Below are 22085 nucleotides of genomic sequence, written 5' to 3' on the forward strand. Positions count from 1 at the left end.
TGGTGTCTTCGATCATGGAAACAATGGACGCGTTGCCAGGGCAGATTAGGGTCCCAGCATCAAAACTTTTTCATGAGGAGTGTGATCTGGACCGCTTGCGTCATACCCCTCATGTGTTACGCTGCGCTTTCGTGAATTGATACGACAACCTCATGTTGGGCCCCTTAATATAAACAGTGACGTTATGGGCTCTTTAGAATGGACTAGAAAATAATTATTTATCCTAGTACAAATCCTGTGGTACAGGCGTTCGGTTGTTTCAGGTCGATCTCGAGACCAACTGGCTCGAAGGTTATAGCGTATTAATGGGCATTTCGGTTTACATAATTGATCGAAGAATGGTGCTTAAAGAGATAGTACGATCAGGATAGACTTCATAGGTCTATCATTTCATTCATTGCTCACACTGAAGGCAGATATGTACCCTCTTGTCTTAATCGTAAATCTTTTATTTTAGTCTTTTACCCAATACGTACATTGCTGTAATTTCTCAGGTATGATCTTCTCTAATGTAATTTAACATTCTCGTGAGCATTCGCTATTAATTGTTTTTTGAAGATGAAATCAATAAAGGATCGCGCATGATGGCTGTAGCCAAAATCGGATCTACATTCAAGACCCCATCTGCAGTATTGGTGTAGGGAATACAGATAGTTTTCAAATTAATACAGATGAGTAGATCGTTTTGAAATCTTGATATTTTCTTGCACTATATGGGTAACTGCGTACAGAGTTCCTGGCTTCATGTAGTGCTTTGATGTTTTCTCTTCTTCGTTAGTACATATTTAATATAGTGAAAAAAAATTCAGCCCAAAAAAAACTATATAGAAATAAATACTATTGTCATAGTTGTTCAAACCCATCAAATCCATCACGCAATCTCTGATTTTGCCGTTTTCATCTTGGATATGCGTGAACAAGCAGAAAATAGCTTTTTTGTTGTCTCTGAGGTATATCCACGAGAAATATATGACATTTCAACCGTTTCATTTATTGATTATTCTGGAAAAAGGTATTCCAGCTCATTCAAATCGTAAATCTTTTATTTTATCCTTTTTCCCGTTTAATATACTTTATAATTTGTCAATTGAAAACCTCGTAATATCAATAAAATTCAAGCGAGGATTCAATTTTAATTGATGTGACATGGAATCTGAAACCTGTTCACGGTAATGACTGTGATATGTAATGAATGGTTGTGAAAAGTGAACTCGTCATGTTTTGCTGCAAAATCAAATCACAAATCACCTTATTCTTCTGCTAAGATTTCGTAATTTTTGTCGTTGTCGTATACACTTACTTTCCTTGATTCTATGTTGTTTATCTTTCTGCTCCTGAATGTGGCCTTGGAAATTGCGATCTATTTTTAACCTTTGCTTGTGAATTGTTTCCTGTGAATTACTTTATATTTTCTAGTTAAGATTTATGGCAGACATCATTTTCCCCGTAGCGATACCGAGAGAGTTTCGGTAGAAAATAATCAATTTTTTTGTCGATCCTTTTTACGGGAAACACTATGAATTTGTGTAACTTTTTCATTACGTCGAGTGTTCTTCCTGGTAAATTGAGGGACCCTCCCATGATTTCCTTGCATTTATTTCCTCAAAAAATCCCATTCCATCGTCATGCGTTTCAAAATGTTGCCGGCCTCGGTGGAGGTGGGGTAAAAACCTCGCCTGCCAATCCGTAGGTCGCGGGTTCGAATCCCGCCTGGGTAGGTGGTCCCCATCCAGGGCATGGATGTTTGTCATGTTCTATTGTTGATGTTACAACCCACGCTGTAAAGGCCATTCTGTGCTGTGTGCGGGGAAGTGAGAAATAAATAAAAATAAAAGCACTTACCATATTTCTACTCCTGTTCATCATGTGAATATTAATTACTATCGGTGTTACCTTTGCTTACTCTGCATTGTTACCGATGCCAGGGTGTGAAATCGCACTTTGGTACCATTTGGTAAGAACGCTGTAGGAATATTCAATGGGGTGTTCGTTCGTATTCATAATTATCAATTAGGTGTAGGCATACTGAAAGAAACGTGTGACATTTGACGCTTGTTAACCACTGTTATCGTTGACTTCGATCATTTGCTTCTTGATGGTGGACAGAGAATCCTTTCGTAATCTTCTTTAATAATTGTGATTGCGGTAAAGCTGATTTTATGTTCAGTCTCAATTGCAATCTTAATATGCTCATTCATTTCTTTGTTGATGGTGGACAGAAAATCCCCTCGTGATCTTCTTGTATTTATGTATTCTAATCTTCTATTATTACAATATTCTTTCATTTATATATTATTTATATAATTCAATTATATATTGCGAAATTTTTCTGTAAAAGTGTGATATTAGTTGGACAGTGATATTTTAAGAAAGGCTGGATAGTGAGGAGGCCTAATTGGTTCTAGAAGTCGGCCCTTTTTCGTAAAATCTTAGTTTGGTTATCATTCTCTGCGAAAATAATATTTTTCTCCCGTTTACAAGCATCCGAACTTGATTGTGCAAGGGAATGTCATTCCACCATTCAAATCATAAAGTGAAGGAATAAATATGCATCATCATCGATAGTCATCGATCCGACGATTGTTTCGACACATCTCTCCATTCAATTATCCCATCAGCCAATCTTATTTCACACATATGATTATTTTGAATGAATACTATAAAATGATATTTAATCAGTTTATACTGAATTTGAAGTTGCTCTAATTATTGTTGTAATTAATTATGTTCGTATAGATGTGGGTTTTGTACGTCATTTTTTCGAACAAAGTTAGTTTTCATTATTTTTTCGTTTTAAGTTTGCTCAAAGGAATATTTCACAAAATGAGATTATCCTCTGACTCACCTTGAAACAGAATGAATTGCCCAAGCAGTGTAAGCGGTACGCGAGTCCTTTGAGTCTCTAGCGGCTCACAACCTAATCTCTTAAAAGCTTGGAACATTTGACAGCCGCAATGCAGTATGTTCTCTACGTGCACAGTTCGTTATTACTCTTTGATGTGTTCTCGGGATCAGATTCTTTACCATTGAGCTTTTGCCTTCAGTATCAACAATCTTATTATCTTAGCAAGGAATCTTAACAATTTTTATTAATATTTTTGGGTTACCTAATAATTAAATTGGGGGTTCTAAGTTTTTATTTGTACAGAGTAGTCAAGAAAATAGATTAAACGTACTGGTAACTTTTCACAAAAAAAGATTTGATTGCCACCGGTTTCGATAAAGTTCGTGCGATCGAGAATAACAATACGGTGAAAAATGTCTGCAAACTGCATTGTCTGTCACACTCCCACCGTTTTACGCCTGAGAACACTCGAAAACAACAAAATTGATGTTATTTAGTCTCCTAAGAGTCTGTAAATTGTGGCATCGCTTAATTTTACTGTGGTGAAAGTTTTAAACCTGCAGATCTGCCAGAAAAGTATGTGAACTTCTACGTTGGTACCTAAATTCCTTTAATCCAATGCTACTCGAAGGTCTGACGAAATTCCAAAGCCTTTGCGTGTGCTAATAAGTGTAACTTTATTTGTTTTAATTTTCCGATTTGCACTCCTGGACAAAGAGAATCGTAAGTTAACACTTGCTTTCTCTGGATGCTACGAAGATCGCATTCGACTTCTTAGTCCTTGACGAAATGATGAGGGCAAGCCTCAAAATGATTATCCCCATCATACTCTTCCAAATAAGCTTTGGAGGAATTTATTTGGAAAAAAAAGCCTGATGGCCTGGACTGATAGAGCTCTGGTAAGCAACGAAACGCTAAATGTATGGAGAGTTAATTTTATCTTCTGGAGTTGAATTTTCTCTGCGAATGATATCTCCTCGTGAAGCATGTCATAGGAGCAGTTAACTTCCTATCCTACGTAACGGCGGTTGACCCGTTATCGCCTTCCGGTCTGGTTTTGCTCTTTAAATTTTTTAGCCCACTCTGGATAAAAATGTACTTTCATGAGTGATAAAACTTACTCAAAGCGGGATAAGAGAAAGAAAGTCAGATGATCTGTATTTTCCGTTAATAATATTTAGGAAGAGTGCTTAGGTGCGTGAGAGTGCTTGCGTACTTGCGCTTACGTGCGCAAGAGTGCTTGCCGTCAATAATATTTAACAAGAGTGACTTACGTGCTAACTTTGGTTGCAATCTGTGCAGCCGTATGGAAACGCATAGCGGACCAGCAAACAGACATCCTCTGTTATATACATACATAGATTTGTGCCGGGGTTTGTTTTTTTAGATTGTCGAGGAATGCCATGGCGTCTTCGGGCCTTCAGCTGGGCGTTTCCATCCGCTTCCGTTTCCCTTTACTTCACCTGCGCGGTCGATCTTTGAGCCGGACACGGCAGTAAAACTCTCGCAGGAATGCAGGTCTCGGGAGAGTTCGCAATGTGGGCCTCCGATCAGACTGAGTGGGTTCAATTATCTTTTATGGAGGGTGCTTAGAAAGGATTTGCTAGAAGACGAAGTCTGGATATGTCAATTATTCCACGTCCAACTGCGTTCTTTGACGCCTGACTGAATGTTGAAAATCGCCGTAGTTTTTCTTAAGCCTGAAAAAAAATCATTGGTACCGTCCCTCCGACTGTTATCTCGAGCGATAGCTTTTGAAGGACCAAAGAAATTCATATCCATGTTTATTTCTGTCCAAGGATCATTTTACATTATATAAGACGCGTCAGTTAAACACACAAACATTTAAGCTGTACAGTATACAATCATAATTCCTCATTTGGGAGGTATTCATTAAATGAGTTAAACAGTTTTTCCTGTAGCATAACTTGAATTTTTTGCTTAAAAATATTATTTTTTTTATTTCTTTGTACTTCGTTGGAAGTTAAAGTGTACTTATTAAAGAGGCGAATCGCCATAGCTTTTGGACCAAGGGTAGTATTACTCGTCCTGACAAATTAAATATGTAAGTTATTCCTCAGTCTCGTTGAGTAATTATGTACGTTTTTGAAATTCAGCAATATTGGTCAATATTGCACATACTTTAAACATAATTTATATGAACACAAGGAAAAGGCAGTTATCTTAATGCCTTGAAAATAGATCGACACGGTGCAGTGATAGGAGCATTTAACATTTGTCTAACAGTTTTTTTTTGCAGTTAAAATATTGCAGTAGCACGAGAGGAAGAACCCCAAAACAAAATACTGTATACCATGAGAGAGTAAAACTCTCCAAAATATAGAGGAAGCAATACATCAGTAGAAACAGTGCTTCTTATAAATCTAATCATGTAACATTTTGAACTAAGCTCACTAGGTAATTCACAAATATGAGGTTCCCGTGTCAAATATCGCTCGAAATGATCGCTAGACAAATCATTTTCTGAATCGCACGATCATTCCCACGTACCTTTTCCATCAAAGAGTTTAATTCCGCTATTGTTGTGGTGAGTTAGAGATGGAGGGGATATTTTTTCACAACTTCTTGCGTTTCCCATGCGTTTAAGTGAAGCGTAATACTCGGATGTCCTTATTAAATTCTGATTCACGCCATCTTTTTTTCCGTACCTCAGAATGATAGCACAAGCGATAGGTTTTCAGTGACCGAAAGAGTAATCGCTCGACCCATAGTTTTCTGAAGCACGCGGCATTTCCACCGTCCCTTTTCCATCGCTTTTCTCATCACTTTCCGTAGTGAAAGCTTTCATTCAATTAAAACCCAAGCGTGCCGTTACGATCGCCTTTAGCGGCCGTGAGTTCTGGTAATATAATTATAATCAGAACGCACGGCGCTAATGTTTTTTTCCTGTGGACGCTGAGATAAGGCATACTAAAATACTTCCCAAATCATCTTTCAGAGTTTTTACGCAATGACAATGACTAAATGATAGTTAACCGTAGAAGTCAACCTTTAGATGTCTAATAGGGTAGTTTCCTTCATCAAAGAAAACGAAATGCAATGATTGCGATTCCTTACCCACCATTAGTGCATTCATAATATACAAATTATTTGGTTTTAGAAATCCCAGTTTATACGGATGGCAACGGTCAATTTCAACCTCATTTGACAAAGGCCAGATTGGCGCCAATGCGATTCCGCTCCACGTGACGTCACAGGGACCTAGTTTCTATACGAGTAGATAGGAGTTTACTAATGCATGCATGAGGCACAGAGCTTAGGGAAACATCTCTTAATAATCACCTATTAAAAATACCTAAGTTCGGAAAGTTTCCTTCGTTTGATAGGGGAATAATAATCCTTATTTAAGCCAAGCGCTACCAGCCAGCAGGGTACTCAGCTACCTGCTAGCAGCCTGCGTCGTATCAGCGCTCAAGCCTCGCCCCAAGGTCACCTCACAGGGCGGCAGGGGGAACCAGAAATACGTCATACGGACTTTTTATCATCATTCCTACTTAGCCGTCGCGTTTTCGCGCGCTTGTTTTTCACTTTTCGTTCAATCGCGAAAAATAGATGTCGTCATTTAAAAATCTAAAAGTGTGAAATTCGTACTTCAGGAGTAATAATCTTTCGATTAAGGCATTAAAAAAATAATAGGAAACCTCCCTGTTACCAAACAGAAGTTAATTTTATTTCAACCAGTGGTGTAACTACGGGGGAGTGATGAGGGGATAGATACCCCCTCCCAAAACCTTAGAAAAATTTTTAGTGTACTAATGTTTTCCCTGCTGTGATGATTTCCCGCAGAATGCAGAGTGAAACCTAAATTTTTAGTGCCAAAATGGTGTAAAATGTATTTCCAGGTATGTCAGTTTTAAACATTTTTTCGGTTTCCTTCGAGAGGAGGGGGTTGCCCCCAGGTCCTCCTCGTTCCCCCCGAAGCATATTCCTAGTTACGCCACTGATTTCAGCCTTATCACATCGTGCGTAAAATAATCACGAGAATCTTTTTTCATAACAAAAAACAAATAAAATTGATAAAATTCAAAAACAGGTAATTTCATTCGCTAGAAATCAGACTAATTTGTTTCGCTTACATAAATCGCTTCTGAGTAAGAGCAATATGGGTACAGAGGGATAGTAAGTAAATATTTTTAAGACTATTTTAACATTTTTTTCTTAATAGCATGCGCAATAAACAAGCCTATTACACGGTCTTAGTAGTAAACGAAGCTTAAACTAACGACGATCAAAGGTCTGGTCTGTGCTGTAAATCTCGCAGGCTAAGTTCTATGGCTTTCACGCCTCGTATGCGTATTCGTGAGATAAGAAGAAAGCGATAATGGCACAGTCAATAAACAAATCTTCTGAGCCCGCATGTCTCCTGAGATTTCCCAAGGTCCTTTGCGATAGGGAAGCGTCATTTCACTGTTATATGCATTGCGTCGTAGAAATATACAGCGAGGAATACAGGTTTTAGAACACCGACAGCCGCTATAGAATCGGAAGAACCAAGATGCACTTAATTGCTCAGGCAATTTGGAACTGACGTCTTTTAGTGTGACGCACAAGATCATCTTGGCGATTCACTGAAATACTTCAACGCGCAACAGCAAGGAATAAGATGCACGTAGTAGAATATGGTTAACAACTAATTTTTTATGGATAATAACTGAACACAGTAAATAATAAAATGCTCTTCCACTGCTCCAAAACACGTTGAATATTTTTACAGGCATATATTATCAAAAAGTTTTGGTCGCCCACATGCAAAAAAAAAGATTTGATCAGTCCAGATTTCCGTATTTCCTTGAGAGCAGTTTGGTAGTAGTTTAGATAACATTTTCTATAGACAGTCTTGCGAACCATTGATAGTTCTCTTAATTAAATTTCATGATTGGTACTCGTTAATTGGTGGAATATTTGTCTCATAGGTCTGCGTGACTGAAGTCAAGCTACCGCAAGTTAAGTTTTGATCCGGGCTTAAGGCTTGTTATGAAAACTTTCCTTAACCTTTTTTTAGTCTTACAAATTTGACTGGTTGTGTGAGGTGAAACTTCGTGAAACCCGCTAGTCATTGGGAAATGGATGTCGTAACTTGGTGTATTCGCATGAATTCCACACATACCTACGCGTACGTCTTGTAGAATGCACGTGCAAGATTCGTCATAATTTTGAGGCCGTCTGAAGGTGTGGCCAAGGTATGGTCTCTGATGCAGGTGTGTACTGAGGGAAAATTGTCGGTAAAATCGATTTTTTATCGTGGAATGAATAGGTGGACTTATTAACAAAAATCGAAATTTTAACCGGAAATCGACGGTTGTTTTTTATGCAGTTTGTACACAAGCGCAAGCCTGACACATTTTTTCCTCACACCCAACTCGAATGTTTGAGGGGCCTCGGGCCCCAAGGAATCGGCGCCTCTGCATCGCAAGTATTTCATTTAAATTCATCGAGAAAGTGCACAATCCTTCTCAACCAAATGCGATCATAATTTAAAATGCTTTCTATGAATGAAGATAGCAAATAATTCCCTAAGAAACATGACATATGAGTTGCCTATGAACAATAGGGTAGTTTCCTTCATCAAAGAAAACGGAAGGCATTGATTGCGATTCGTTACCCACCATTAGTGTATTAATAATATACAAGTTATTTGGTTTTAGAAATCCCAGTTTAGACGAATGGCAACGGTCAATTTTAACCTCATTTGAAAAACGCCAGATTGGCGCCCATGCGATTCCACTCCACGTGACGTCACAGGGACCTAGTTTCTATAAGAGTAGATAGGAGTTTTACATTGTCTGAGATTACCAATGCATGCATGAGGCACAGGACTCAGGGAAACATCTCATAATAATCACCCATTAAAATTGCCTAAGTTCGGAAAGTTTCCTTCGTTCGATAGGGGAATAATAATCCTTATTTAAGCCTGCTATTAATACCTGCTAGCAGTGTACTCAGCTACCTGCTAGCAGCCTGCGTCGTACCAGCGCTCAAGCCTCGCCCCAAGGTCACCTCACACGCCGACAGCTGGAACTAGAAATACGTCACACGGACTTTTCCCATCATTCCTACTTAGCCGTCGCGTTTTCGCGCGCTTGAAAATTTTCACTTTTCGTTCAATCGCGAAAAATAGATATCATCATTTGAAAATCTAAGAGCGTGAAATGCGCACTCCAGGAGTAATAATCTTTCGATTTAGGCAATAAAAAAATAATAGGAAACCACCCTATTACACACCGGCTTCAAAAATGAGAGTAAGTTTTCATTTTTAAATGCAGAACGTTTCTGTTCTTTATATGATTCTTTATCTAACTAATTGTTAGTAAAAGTGTAGCTGTGTCACGGTCTATATGCCTCGTAGGCGAGGCGTCGCTCGGATCCTCTAAATTAATGGCGAGTGTATCACACCTCGCGACGGCTATGATCGAGCCATCTCGTTGGCATCCCATCCCGACCCTTTACGTATTTTCCAAGTCTCCTGCCTCTCAACCCGTTCTAAAGTTGGACATCCCGGCCCTTTTTTCTGGCGGTTTTCAAAAATACCGCCTCCGGTGTTGCAATGCCCCGGCGATACATCTTGCCGCGGCATCCGCCTCTCGAGACTTCAAGCCTTAAGGGAATGCTCCTCTTCCCCACATTGTTTCGTCTTCGCCTCTTCTTCTTGCATCTCTATCCTTGGCCTGCATTTACGTAAAGTATTGTGGGTGTTTTTGTTTTGTTCCGGAGAATTGCACGCTTAAAGAGAGGTCTTGGATGCAGAATTTCAAGGACGTGAATTTAAGTGCTCATTCCTGCGCATGATTGGGTTGGAAATGGGTTGTTTTTTCGTGGGCATTCGATGGGAAACTAATGCGGTCGTTTACTCAGACCTTACTATATCGCAATCGGATGAAAAAGAATTTGGTAGATGAAAAGGGAGATTAACTACGAGAAAAAAATACTTCAACCAGCCATTCCGTCGTATGTTTATTATATAAAAAGGAGAAAGTGGCCGCCCACTTTTTCCAAGTTGTTGACGTCATTTGATGTCTGATTTATTTACTCGTCGAGGGAGCAATGCTCATTGAGGAAAGAAATCTCTCCCAAGCGTGTCACCAGCAGTATGCCACGCGAGGCCCATGTACTAGACCGAGATGTAATGGAGACGCTGGGATATACTCGCCATGAGACGTCATCAACTTTTTGTGGCGTCGTTAACTTATTTGTGACGTCATCATCTTATTTAAGACGTCATCAACTCATCTATGAAAGGGTTTAGGCCATCTATATTCCTCGAGAAATTGGCGCATAATCGGAAACCGGAAAATACGGATATATTATTTTTTCAGCCTCGATCACAATCAGCAGTAAAATAAAAATGGCGAACAAGTACATTTTCATCGTTAAAGTATTCCACCAATTAAGGTAGGTTCACGTGCAGCAATTTGCGAACTAACCCGGCTATCTCCCCGCCCATGCTGAACTTCCTATTTAAGTCGCAGAAAGGCCTATTCCCTTTTATTTTATTCATAAATCCTATTATCTTCCTTACCTTACCCCGCTTAAGTTACATTCTTTCCCCGACACGGTTTTCATTAACCCTCCTTTGCCCTCTGGGGTGCTATCAAATGCAAAACTATTGTGTTTTTTAATTTATTTAAATTGCATTAAACGAATGTGCATTGAAATTCAGTGGTTGAACGTACATTACTCTCCCCTTTCGAAATAGAAATTTTCCGCGTATTGAAGGCTGAAAACTGGTGATGGCTGGTCGAATAAATGATGACTTAAAATATCCAGATATTTTCACATGTAAAATTGCCTTTTTTAGCAGAAACTCCATTGCTCATTTTCTACCCCTTCAATTTATTAATTTGATTCTTATATCTTTCACAAGTTTCCCACCGTTCGTAGTGAGCGGCGACGGAGCGACCAAGTCCCAGAGGATTCTTGGGCCAATGATTTAGCGGGAGAGATATTTTTGGCATGGACCTTGACTGAAGTGGGTACTAAGGCCGAGTTACTTCGAAAACAGTGAAATTCATTGTTTTACTTAACCTACATGGCGTTCAACGTGTTAATATACGATGAAATTTTTATTTTGATATTAATTACGAATATAACCTTACATCTGTCCAAGTTTCATCTCACGTGACGTCATATGCTTTATGATATGTTTCACCGTCCTCGGTGGCGACGGAGAAAAGTCTTTTCCTGACATACAAGAGATCGCGTGTTCGAATCTCGCCTGGCTAGGTTGCCCCTTTCCAAGGCATGGTTGTTCCTATGCGTTAAAATTGTTAGTGTGTTGAAAACCGTGATTTGAAAGGCTATATAGAGCTGTTTTCTGTGGTACAGGAATAAATAAATACAATAAAATATGTACTAAAGCACCACTGCATCAATTTCCATCTAGCTGTTACCAAGGATGAGCATGGGTATGTGGGTGTACCCGCATATGTCAATTACCAAGCAATTAGCTTCACCTGTTGGGTGTGAAGAAATTATTATTATTAAGGGATACTCGATGTATCTGCTTGGGCAGCAATTAAGACGGCCGGCGGCCAAAGATTTGTAAGCAAGTACGTTCCTGCGTAGGTACGTTTATTGATAGCGGCATGAGGCTTTTGTTAGCTGTAATTCACAGGTGACGTGAATTTTCACCTGTCATGGTCCCTATTTTATCACTTCCCGATGAAGATTTACGAGTTCACTCTAACAAGCAGGCGTCCATATTTTTCGCCTCTTAGAGAATGCTTGGCATGGTGTAAAAGAGGGTTCTTGGCGTGTATGTGCATCGATTCACTTGCTAAATTATGCCAATTTGCTATGGTATAAAAATAAGCTCACTCTAATGCCATGGTTTAGTTATTTGAATTTGATATTAAAATACGATAATGGCATGTTGTGGTAGATTATCTTTTATTATTTCATGAAATCTAGCCAACGAACTTCCTACATTTTTGAAAAGTCATTAAATATATGTTGGAAATAATCTGTTCGAATTCATGTTTAAATTATTTTCATCATAATATTATGTATCACTACTTGTGGTTCAGTTTGCATGTGAACTACTAAAATTAATTAAACAAATTCAGTAAGGAAGAGTTGGTTGTAAACGCTAATTAGACAAAGTTTTTCTTGAGTCAGCAGAAGTTTCAGAAGAGCGAATTCTGATTTCTATTTTTTAATCAAGGATCGGACTTCATATTATATTTCAAAATAAATACTCATCCTACTATCCTATGCCGACTTTTGTCTAAAAAGTGTTCTTCTACCTTGTCTATCAGTTCGAGGAAGTATGTTGAATAATCCGATTGTATGTTTTGGAAAACGCTTTCCTTTGCGTCAGAAGTATATTGGCTACTCTAGGGATACACTATTTCCTTGAGCTAAAACCTTCTCGCTCTCATTTCCGTTTTACTTTCTCATATAAAATAATTGATCTTGCAAAAATTGGTTCACGTTCACTTAATGATTCGACTGGAAAGTGAATTTGGATAGTTAATTGTGGAGTTCAACCCCGCAATAATTAAAATTCACAGGCAAGTAAATTTTACTCAAGCAGGGCAAGAGAGTCAGTGCCTTTTCTTAGACCACGGCGAACGGCGGGTGTATTGTCCGAAGCTTTACCACGAGTTTAATTCTGGGATGATAGAAAACGATTCTCTCCTTAGATTCCGTTAATCCCTCTGACGTAATAATCCTTATTTTCATTGGTTCAACAATTTCCAATTATGGTAATTGAGAGTGGTTGACTGAATGGTTACTATCAACGTTAAATCGTTGGTTGTTTCGAACAAATAAAAAATTTTCCCCAGGTGAGGCTCGAACTCACAACCCCGGCATAGCTCGTATACTGTCATATAAGTACCGTGCGCTAACCAATTGCGCCACTGGGGACTTGGAAGGAAGGGCTCTTCAGACTGCTTTTATTCAAATTATGCTTGGAATTTGGAAGAAACTCCTAACATGGCGAGGCTAGTGGAATGTAATACCTGTAGAAGTTCTAGAACCTCTTTAATTATATACCCTTTTCTTTCGTCGGCGGGGTGCTTCTCAGTAAACATTTTCTTCTGAAGACATTGCATTACTCACGTGCTCGCTACCGACTTGCGATTACGAAAATACCGGGTTATCAGGGGTACAACTTTACTTGTCTTTTTTTAAATCCATGCATATTTGAATGACTGTCCTCTTTACAAATAATTTTTAAATCTTTGTTTGAAAATGTAATGATGGTGTTTAATATTTGTTCTGGTCGAAGAAGACGTGTTCCTTAAGACCCTACGTAAATATTCGCCCCTGATTTGGACACAGCGTCAATTGTTAGTAATGTAGTCATGTTTAAATTGTTCTTGGAGTTTAGGTAATGTAGTCCTTAGATTGTGCTAATATAGGTCAGGAAATTTTTTTTATTTTTCTGTGTAATTCTTATATTTGCTCAGAATTTTGCGAATTTACTATTGTTCATGATTATTATTAGTTTATCGCTTTTTGGTGTAAAAATATGATACTTCTTGCGTAGCTTCCTTCCTTCCTTATTGATATAATTTGAATGGTAGATCCCATTCACTCGGACAGTGCGTCAATAAAAAAGTTGTTTTGGAAAGGCGAGCTCGTAGTGGGCAACTTAAGCATTTCTTGTGTTAAGGATGTAATTCCAGAACTATTCCTTGGGCCATCTCGCACTTGAAGGATTTTTGTTCGAAAGGATTTCTGAAGGCCTACACGGTTTTGAACCTGGAACTCTCCGCTCTATAGCTAAGCGCTCGTATCTAATAGGCCACCACGCCCCCTTCACAATGATATTTATCATCATTATGTTCCATATCTCAACCGATGGGTCGGCTTATTAACATAGTTTATCATTTTTGTTTTATTTTCTTTGGCTCTCACCAATTGTCGCCAAAAGGTATGCTATCCCTATTTTACGGAAATACAAGAAAGAACAACCACAGGGAAGTGGAAATTCTTGGAATAGAAGGAAAAGGAGGGTGGTGGTATGCCAATTTCAGGATTGTCATCCCATAAATGCATGAAGGGTATGTGGCGGTTGATACAGTTTACACGAGGTATACGAGGTACAAGTTTTTTCCTTAGCTGAGTTAGATACAGAAATTGATAGATGAAATACAAAAAATCATAGAGACCAATGGATATGAGTGTATCTTGGTTTTGTGCTGTCATCGAGTGAAAAATCAAATGCACTACTAAATATTTAGGTGGTCTTGTTTGTTTTATTTGCCTAATTTCTGTACCTAACCCTGTTAAAAATATCAGAAATATCCCTTCGGCTTCTCACCCCATCAATTGAAATTACTTGACAGTACACTTCCGTGGATGAAGTACCTTCTGCTTAATATAATTATACACACATCATAATCGAATTTATGCTTCTTTTTATTGAAATTTTGAACTCTCTATAAAAAATTATTTATATTTTACCACGCGTTAAAAAACAGCGGGTGAAGTGCGAAGTACAATCTAACATGTGAGTTTAAGTTACCTATAGCCTGCTTGTACAGGTACGAAGGCAGAAAAAGATAATGTATGATGCCAAGTGAATGGGCTTGAAAACACATACGTATCTGCGCTGTTCCCCCTTATAAAGTTGTTCCCTGGGTTTGCTCACAGAGATTATAAGCCTTAAACCATATCAAGAGAAATGGAAGCATTGCTTATCTGCGAGTCCCAGTATAAAATCGTGAAGGCTTGCGAGGGGCCCCTTTGTCATTACATGTCAACTCCCCATTGGCCATGGAGCAAGCAACGATTGACCTCGTTTATTGTCCGCGTCCGTGAAGATAAATTGTAACATGGAGAAAACACGCGTGCGTTTTTTTCAATGGGTTCAATCAAGAGCAGGAAATGCCGCCAGCAAAATTCATTGCGGAGTGACGTTGTCAATAGGGTGGTTTTCTATTATTTTTTTATTGGCTAAATCGAAAGATTATTACTCCTGGAGTACGAATTTCACGCTTTTATATTTTTAAATGACGATATCTACTTGATTAAGAGAAAAGTGAAAATGTTCAAGCGCGCGAAAACGCGACGGCTGAGTATGAATGCTGGGAAAAGCCCGCGTGACGTCATTCTGTTTCCGGCTGCCGCTGTGTGAGGGCACCTGGGTGCGAGACTATGAGCGCTGCTACGATGCAGGCTACTAGCAGGTAGCAGAGTACCCTGCTTGCAGGTAGCGCTTGGCTTAAATAAGGTTTATTAATACCCTATCAAACGAAGGAAACTTTCCGACCAAAGGCAATTTTAATTGGCGATTATTAAGAGCTCTATGCCTCATGCATGCATGATAGTCTCAGACGATGTAAAACCCCTGACTTCTCGTATAGCATCTCGACCCTGTGACGTCACGTGGAGAGGCATCGCATGGGCGCCAATCTGGCCTTTTTCAATTGAGGTTAAAATTATCCCTTAACATTCGTCTAAATTGGGATTTCTAAAACCAAATGATTTGTATATTATGAATACACTAATGGTGGGTAACGAATCGCAATCAATGCCTTTCGTTTTCTTTGATGAAGGAAATTACCCTATTATCCGTTGCACTTCGGGATGTCATTCTACGCTTAGTCTCCTCATTCCAAATGTTTCTAGCCGAAACTGACGACGCGTTGCGGATTTTTGTGATGGCGCAATACTTAACCCTGAATCATATGATCATTTCTTTTCATCCCATTCCAGGGACCGCTCCAGCGATAGCTCCAATCATGGTGGAAAACATGACAGTTTCTCGTGATCATTTCCCGCGATGGCTCTACTGAAGGGCTTTCTTCCCTTTCTATATCATTCTGCATGTCCATTTTTCCCTCCCTAAAACCATCGCTTATACCGTCATTCAGCCAGTCCTAAGACACGGCTGCTAATAGCGATTGTTACGCCACGTTTGGCTTTTAATTGGATGACAGTTGTTAAGACGGAATAGGCGATAGAAAAAGGGGCGGTGAGAGTGATCGTGTGATTCTGAAAATGATCAGTCCAGCGATAATTTCTTTGATCCCTGAAAAGCTGTCGCTGGAGTCATCTCTGAGAGGGACGGAAAAAATGATCGTGTGATTCAAGCTTTATACTCTTTCAGAAGGACCTTCCTTATCAACTTTCGCCCGGATCTCATACGCTCAAGGCCCGATGTAGATAGGAACCAAGAAAGCGGTCCTTATCATATTATATTATAGTATACTCTCCGAAAGAACCTTCGATCCAAATGGGGAATGTATAAAAAAAAACAAAATGGAAAGTTGCGAAAGAAATTACGAGACTGGGAAGAATGCCCTTGTTGTGAGTTGGAAACAGAAAATTTTATCGAACTGTAAGAGATCAATGGAGAGGAAGTGACTAGCGTTGGAGTTGATAGACGTAAAACGCTGGCTATACTGTGCTCGTTCGAACATCATCATCATTAGTCAACAATCCTAAGATTGGTTTGAAGCAGCTCTCCATTTTTCTCTCCTATCCGCTAACCTTTTCGTAGCGACGTATTTCTGCTCTTACAAATCCTTTATTACCTGTTCTATGTAACTCATTCAGGGTCGTCCCTTGCCCTTTTCCCTTCCACTTGTCCTTCGACGTTAGTCTTCATCAGGCCATCGTGCCTCAAAATGTGGCCAACTAAGTTGTCCCGTCATCTGCTGAAGGTTTTTCGGAAGCTTCTCTTTTATCCCACTCGTCTTAGCACTTCCTCGTTACTTACACGGTCAATCCATTTTATCTTCGTCATTCTTCGGTAGCACCACATTTCTAACATAGTGCGTGTTAATAATGATAAAATACTGTATTCCATGTATGAAGTTACTAATAGCGGCGTTGATGTTATACATGCTAAAATGAAATATAGGTCGTCGCGAGAATTTTATCTTTGGGGTTACCATCTTCATATTTGGCAGTTATGGTTTTAATAGTTAACCTGAGCCATATTAGTGTGTTTTTTACGTACCTCAGAAAACGGTATCATTGTCCTTTTACACTGTTTTTTAAATAAACAATCAAACGCACACAAATATTCATGCCCTGGATACGGGCAACCTACCCCGGCAGGACTTGAACCCGCGACGTTTTGTTTGGCAGGCAAAGATTTACCCCGCCGCCACCGAATTATGTGTGGATACTATTATATTTTCTTTAATTTCTATTTTGATTATTTAGAATTGCATATATTTCTCTATAAACTGGTATAATTCATCATTTCGATTCAGCATTATCAGCGAAAAAGATCCTGTCGTATTAAAAAAAAACTCCCTAAAATGTCATATACATACGGAAATGTTTTATTGGTACAGAAGAGATTCTCAATGAGCCTAGGGAAAATGATTAGAAGTAATGACTAACGCAGAGTAACGCTTGCCATCATCTAGTCTAAAGAAAAACGTCTCCGGTTGAATTATTTAGAGATGAATATTTCTCTGCAAACGCGTCTAATTCATTATTTTACTGAACCGAAAAATTTTCTGTGGTATTCGAAAAGTCGTATTCAGGTGTCATATTTTAAAATATTTTATTGATGCGCTAGAGCCCCGGGGAAATAGTTATACGTAATGAGTAACAAGGATGGGCGCCTGCCACCTTCTAGTCTACAGAAATACGCCTTGGGCTGAAAAGGATAAATAGAATCGTGGGCGTCGGTTGATGTCACTGGGGCGGTACCTGTTGGATGTGCTGTGGAGGGTGGAAGATATGGGATGGGGTGTGAAGAAACTTGTCGCGGGCGTCTAGTCTACGTAAGAAAGGACTGCGTCATGTTCTAAGAAACTCCATATAGACGTGTGATTCAGGGATACCAAATGAAAATCGAATACGCGCTGTCTATGAATATGCTATCGGAAGGGACTCCATTGACGGAGGCCAAAGAACACGACGGTTAAGGGTTGTATCTGTTGCCGTTTCGCGCGCCTTTTATTCGGCGGCGCCACAAGGCAGCTGTATCTCGTTCAGTGTGACTTTCGCCATTAACCGTAATGGAAATGGTCCTTTTTAGTCGGCAATCGTCTCGCATGTGTTAACTGTGTAGTTTATACGATGAATTGGCTCAGTGACATATTACTGCCGCGATGCGAATATTCGAGGTGCTATCATTTAGATGAGATACGGAGGAGACAAAAGGTATGGATGGAGTTAGTGCTTAGCGGAGAGGGGATGTTGAGAATGGTGTTAGAGGGTAGAATGTTATGGAAACGAGGGAGGGGAAGGAAAAGAGTAGGATTTTTAGATAGATTGAAAGGTATTAGGCCTTACAGTGAATTAAAGAAGGCAGTGCTGGAAAGAAAGGGAGACTCCCAGATCACTTCTTGAATTCCCCATGGAAACCAACTTTAATCGGTGGAATACTATAATAATAATCATTGAGGACGTATATAACCTCCATCGCAACCGATCGTATATCCGTTTTTAGGTGACGTATTATTTTTTCAAAACGCATGTTATAAACTTGAAATTCAAATTTTAAAGAGATGTCTGTCAATAATAAAAATGTTGTATCGAAGAAAAATCTAAGAGCATATTTTCTTGGGTGAAGTACTAGTTAAATTTGATCAGAGTGCACTGTTTATCCCCTGAACATTTCAAGATAATAAAAATGGTATGAGTTTAAAGTGATTAATCTGTCACTAAATAAGACCGATCAAGTCGGAGGTACGTCTTCTCTTAATAATACACTCTTAAGGAGCGTTGGTAGTAATGGGTCGGTCATGAGCGTGGCGATTGAGATCTTTTGTGTGATCAAAGGATGGACGGGATCACTCCGACGAACGACATTCTTTTTTGACCGTTCGCGACCGATTTCGTTCGTCGATCATTCGCAACCGACTTCGTCTTCTTATTAAGGATTTCATGAAGTTTCGGTCGATTCTATGCATGCGTTTCTCATTAATTTGTTATTATTTTTAATGAACAATTTATCATCACATATAGTGAATATGTAAGTACCTAACTAAATTTTCCGTCGCAACCTCTCCTCCCAACTCAGAGTAAGATCCTTACTCTGAGTCTCCCACATCCAAGTATGACCGACATTGTGGACCTTCAGTGAACTCTATCCAGTCCTTTAATTGTTCCGTTCGTGATGGATCCTGAATGCTGCGAGTGTATTTTAAAATCAACGTGACGCAACGTGTTACGGCGGAACACATCAAAGCATTCTTATCGGACGATCATGCACAGCTCTTGACTATTCCCGCGCGCGAAAGCATAGGTCTTGTTTCTCGGAGCATGCATAGTAATACGTCGATAATCGGGATAAATTGTGATTTGGCCGATTTCGCACGTTTTGATCGACCGGTTTTTCAGCATCCCGAGGACATTGAATTGATAAACCTCTTGCTCTATAAATATATAGTCGATTCGTGACCTTGCGGGTGAAGTGTGATCACTCCTAAAATCACTTCTCTCCATGGAGATAAATTGCTATAGAGCAAACGTAACAAAATTTATCCTTATAAAAGAAAAGTATGATACGACGTTGGAGTTTTCTCCTGGTAACCATTCGCTTTCATAATAGTTACTATATTTCTCATTTTTTTTTGACAAAAATATGAATTTATCATTTTTTCTCGCCTGCGACAGCTGGCGACTTAAGTTTTTTTGGGATACAGTTCCGAAAGGCAGCCTATTAATATTTAAGCAGCGTATTATAATATATTTTAATGCATAGTACCCACTCATTCATAAGTATGAAATTATGACACTATCCTAGTTTAATGAAGCAAGAGCCATTTAAGAAAATAATTTTGTTTGAACACTATTGTTATCGGTCACACAGTTATGAACATCTTACGAAACCCTGATTCTAGTATATATCGCTTTTATTAAAACACTTATCTTCGTCTTTCTTTTTCTACGATTACCTATTTTGTCTATCCTGTTCCTTATGACTACGTGCGTGTATTGAGTTTTTTTATGTGCGGCAGAAATAGCCATTTCAGACAATTTTGAGTACCTAACTGGGAAGGGTGATTCACCGACTTAGGGATATGACATATGGTGGTTTCATGGAAGAGTTCTATTACGCTCCACTCAATACAAAAATAAGTGGTCTTAAAGAATAGTATCCATCACATGGTCATATCACACTTGTGATTGTTTTGATTAGAACAGCTATTATTTACTTTATGGAAGCTTCTTTTATTAAAAAATCGATCGAAAATTTATTTAAAATCTTGTTCAAGAGGATGATTTACTGGTCTTTTTGCTTTACGTAGAGCTATTTGAAACTTATTTTATCATCTTGAAGTTTTTAGGGTCGGCATATACATAGTAAGTCCTTTTTAACATTTTCCTGTATCTCAAATTTCAATTGTACGTCAGTATTTTCTCTTATAAATATTTTTATATATGAAAAACTGACAAATAATGAAAATAATTTCATTAGATAAATAATTTATTCCACTACAGTACCTCAAGTAGTTTTGACGATAGAATTAACATATGGGGAAATTCAGGCACCCCTGCAGTAAACAAACAGTGTTCAAATTGCCATTATGTAAAATTTTCGTAACGAGAAGGAATTAAAAGGAACAGCTGGGTGGTGCGGGAAAAAACCGGACATAACAACTTTCATTTTTTATAAAGAAATTAATAGTATTTTTCATTCATTTTGGTCGTGAATCAGAGTATTGTCCATGGAAAATAACCATGCTTGCAATTGTCGTGGAAAACATTTAGTATGCTTTGTAGAGGCAACGTGGAATACCTTGTAGCTCTCTAGATGATAGACTAAATATTGAACGGGCAATTCGAAACGAAGTCATGGAGTGATACGTCCTCTTGACCCAAACATCGCACAAATGTCTTCGTCGTACGTCTGTTTTGAGAAAATATCGTTTTTCGCTGAATATAATCATCCTATCTTGAACTCGTTCCAATCCGATTCATGGTTATCTGTATTCTTTACATGTACGGTGGTTAAATATTGGTGAAACGTTGTGTATATCGCAGATTTGTTTGCAATGGCGACCGCGGTTACAACAACTGAGCGTCCTGGTCATGGTTCACAAACTTATGGATCTGTCTCGTGGTGCACAAGCAATGGCCATAAGTTTGTAAACTATGGAAAAGTTCATCTTTAATTTGATAATTCTTTTTATACATTTTCCAGCGCCGTTTCAACGAATTAGAGTCATAGTAATGGCTCACAAAATTCTGGACCAAAAGTTTAAGAACCATGACTCAGTTGTTGAAACTGCGGTCGGTGTTGAATTGAAATCTGCGGAATATGAAAAGTGTAATCAAATTCAACACGAAATTTTTACACCAAGTGACGCCTGAACGGAGTTTGTTTCATCCTTCGTAAGTGCCGGAAAGATCTCATAGACGGCCAACGCGATGGTGCCTGTTGGTGGGACTCGGTCGTAGGGTTTTTCAAATGTCTATAATAATTCTTCGTAAATACTTTCGCGGATGCTTGTATTGGTAGTTGAAAACTTCTTGGGCTATTTCGGCCCTTCAATTTTCGGAGCCACCCAAAAATTGATGCGGCAACATAGCCCAAAATTTTTTTAACTACCATGACTATGATAATTTTTGAGACGCAAGCTTGCCATGCAGTTGCTTTAACTCGTCGCACTTACGATCGAGTACCTCTGGGTTACATCAACGATATCAAGGAATAATTGCCCAAGGGCATCTCTTGCCGACTGTTCTAGTTTGCCAGAAAAGAAAAAGATCGCTTTCTTCGCGGCAGTCAAAGCCGTTTTGAGCTCACCGACGCGTCTCGCGTACCAATCCCGGTTACGCTTCTTGTTAGACGAGCGCCTCCACGTGTTTGTGCTCTACAAAAGCTTTTCTTCCGTTGCACTGCGTAATTATGCCTCATCTTTTTGATTGAATATAGTCGAGAAAGAAAAAAAGAAAAATACTGTTTTGAGTCATTCATGTTTATGCCATTGTTTCCTTAATTCAATACAAAAAAGTAACATGTTTGATACTACCGAATTATTGAACGAGATTCGTCGTGGTTAAAAGTGCGTCATTCGCATTTTTTTCGTGTGTCATGATTTAGTTTTTTTTGGAAATGTGCTAAAATAACAAATAACTTTTGAGGTTTTATTTCATATCTTTTCTTTATAAACCCGCGACTCACTTTTAACTAATGTTCCAAGGCCAACTGTAATGATTTAACGCAACATTGTCTACGGAAAAATATGTGCGATTTTTCCGAATTTCCACGAATTCTAATGCAGCGAAATGCTCGCAGAACCTAACCAAGATATTCCAATTGATTTGCTTTACTCGGGGGAGCTATAGTCTT

The 22085-nt window shown here is 38.9% G+C and overlaps 1 protein-coding gene and 1 non-coding gene across 4 annotated transcripts in view; one reads left to right on the forward strand and one right to left on the reverse strand.

The window, feature by feature from the left end:
• LOC124168758 (CDK5 and ABL1 enzyme substrate 2) overlaps positions 1-22085 on the forward strand; it is an 82327-nt gene that overhangs the window by 12530 nt on the left and 47712 nt on the right. The window lies entirely within an intron of this gene.
• Trnai-uau lies at positions 12644-12733 on the reverse strand. The gene is given in 2 exon segments: positions 12644-12679; positions 12696-12733. It is a non-coding gene; the product is annotated as a tRNA-Ile (tRNA).

The sequence above is a fragment of the Ischnura elegans genome, chromosome 12 (genome assembly GCF_921293095.1).
Source record: "Ischnura elegans chromosome 12, ioIscEleg1.1, whole genome shotgun sequence".
Taxonomy (NCBI): domain Eukaryota; kingdom Metazoa; phylum Arthropoda; class Insecta; order Odonata; family Coenagrionidae; genus Ischnura; species Ischnura elegans.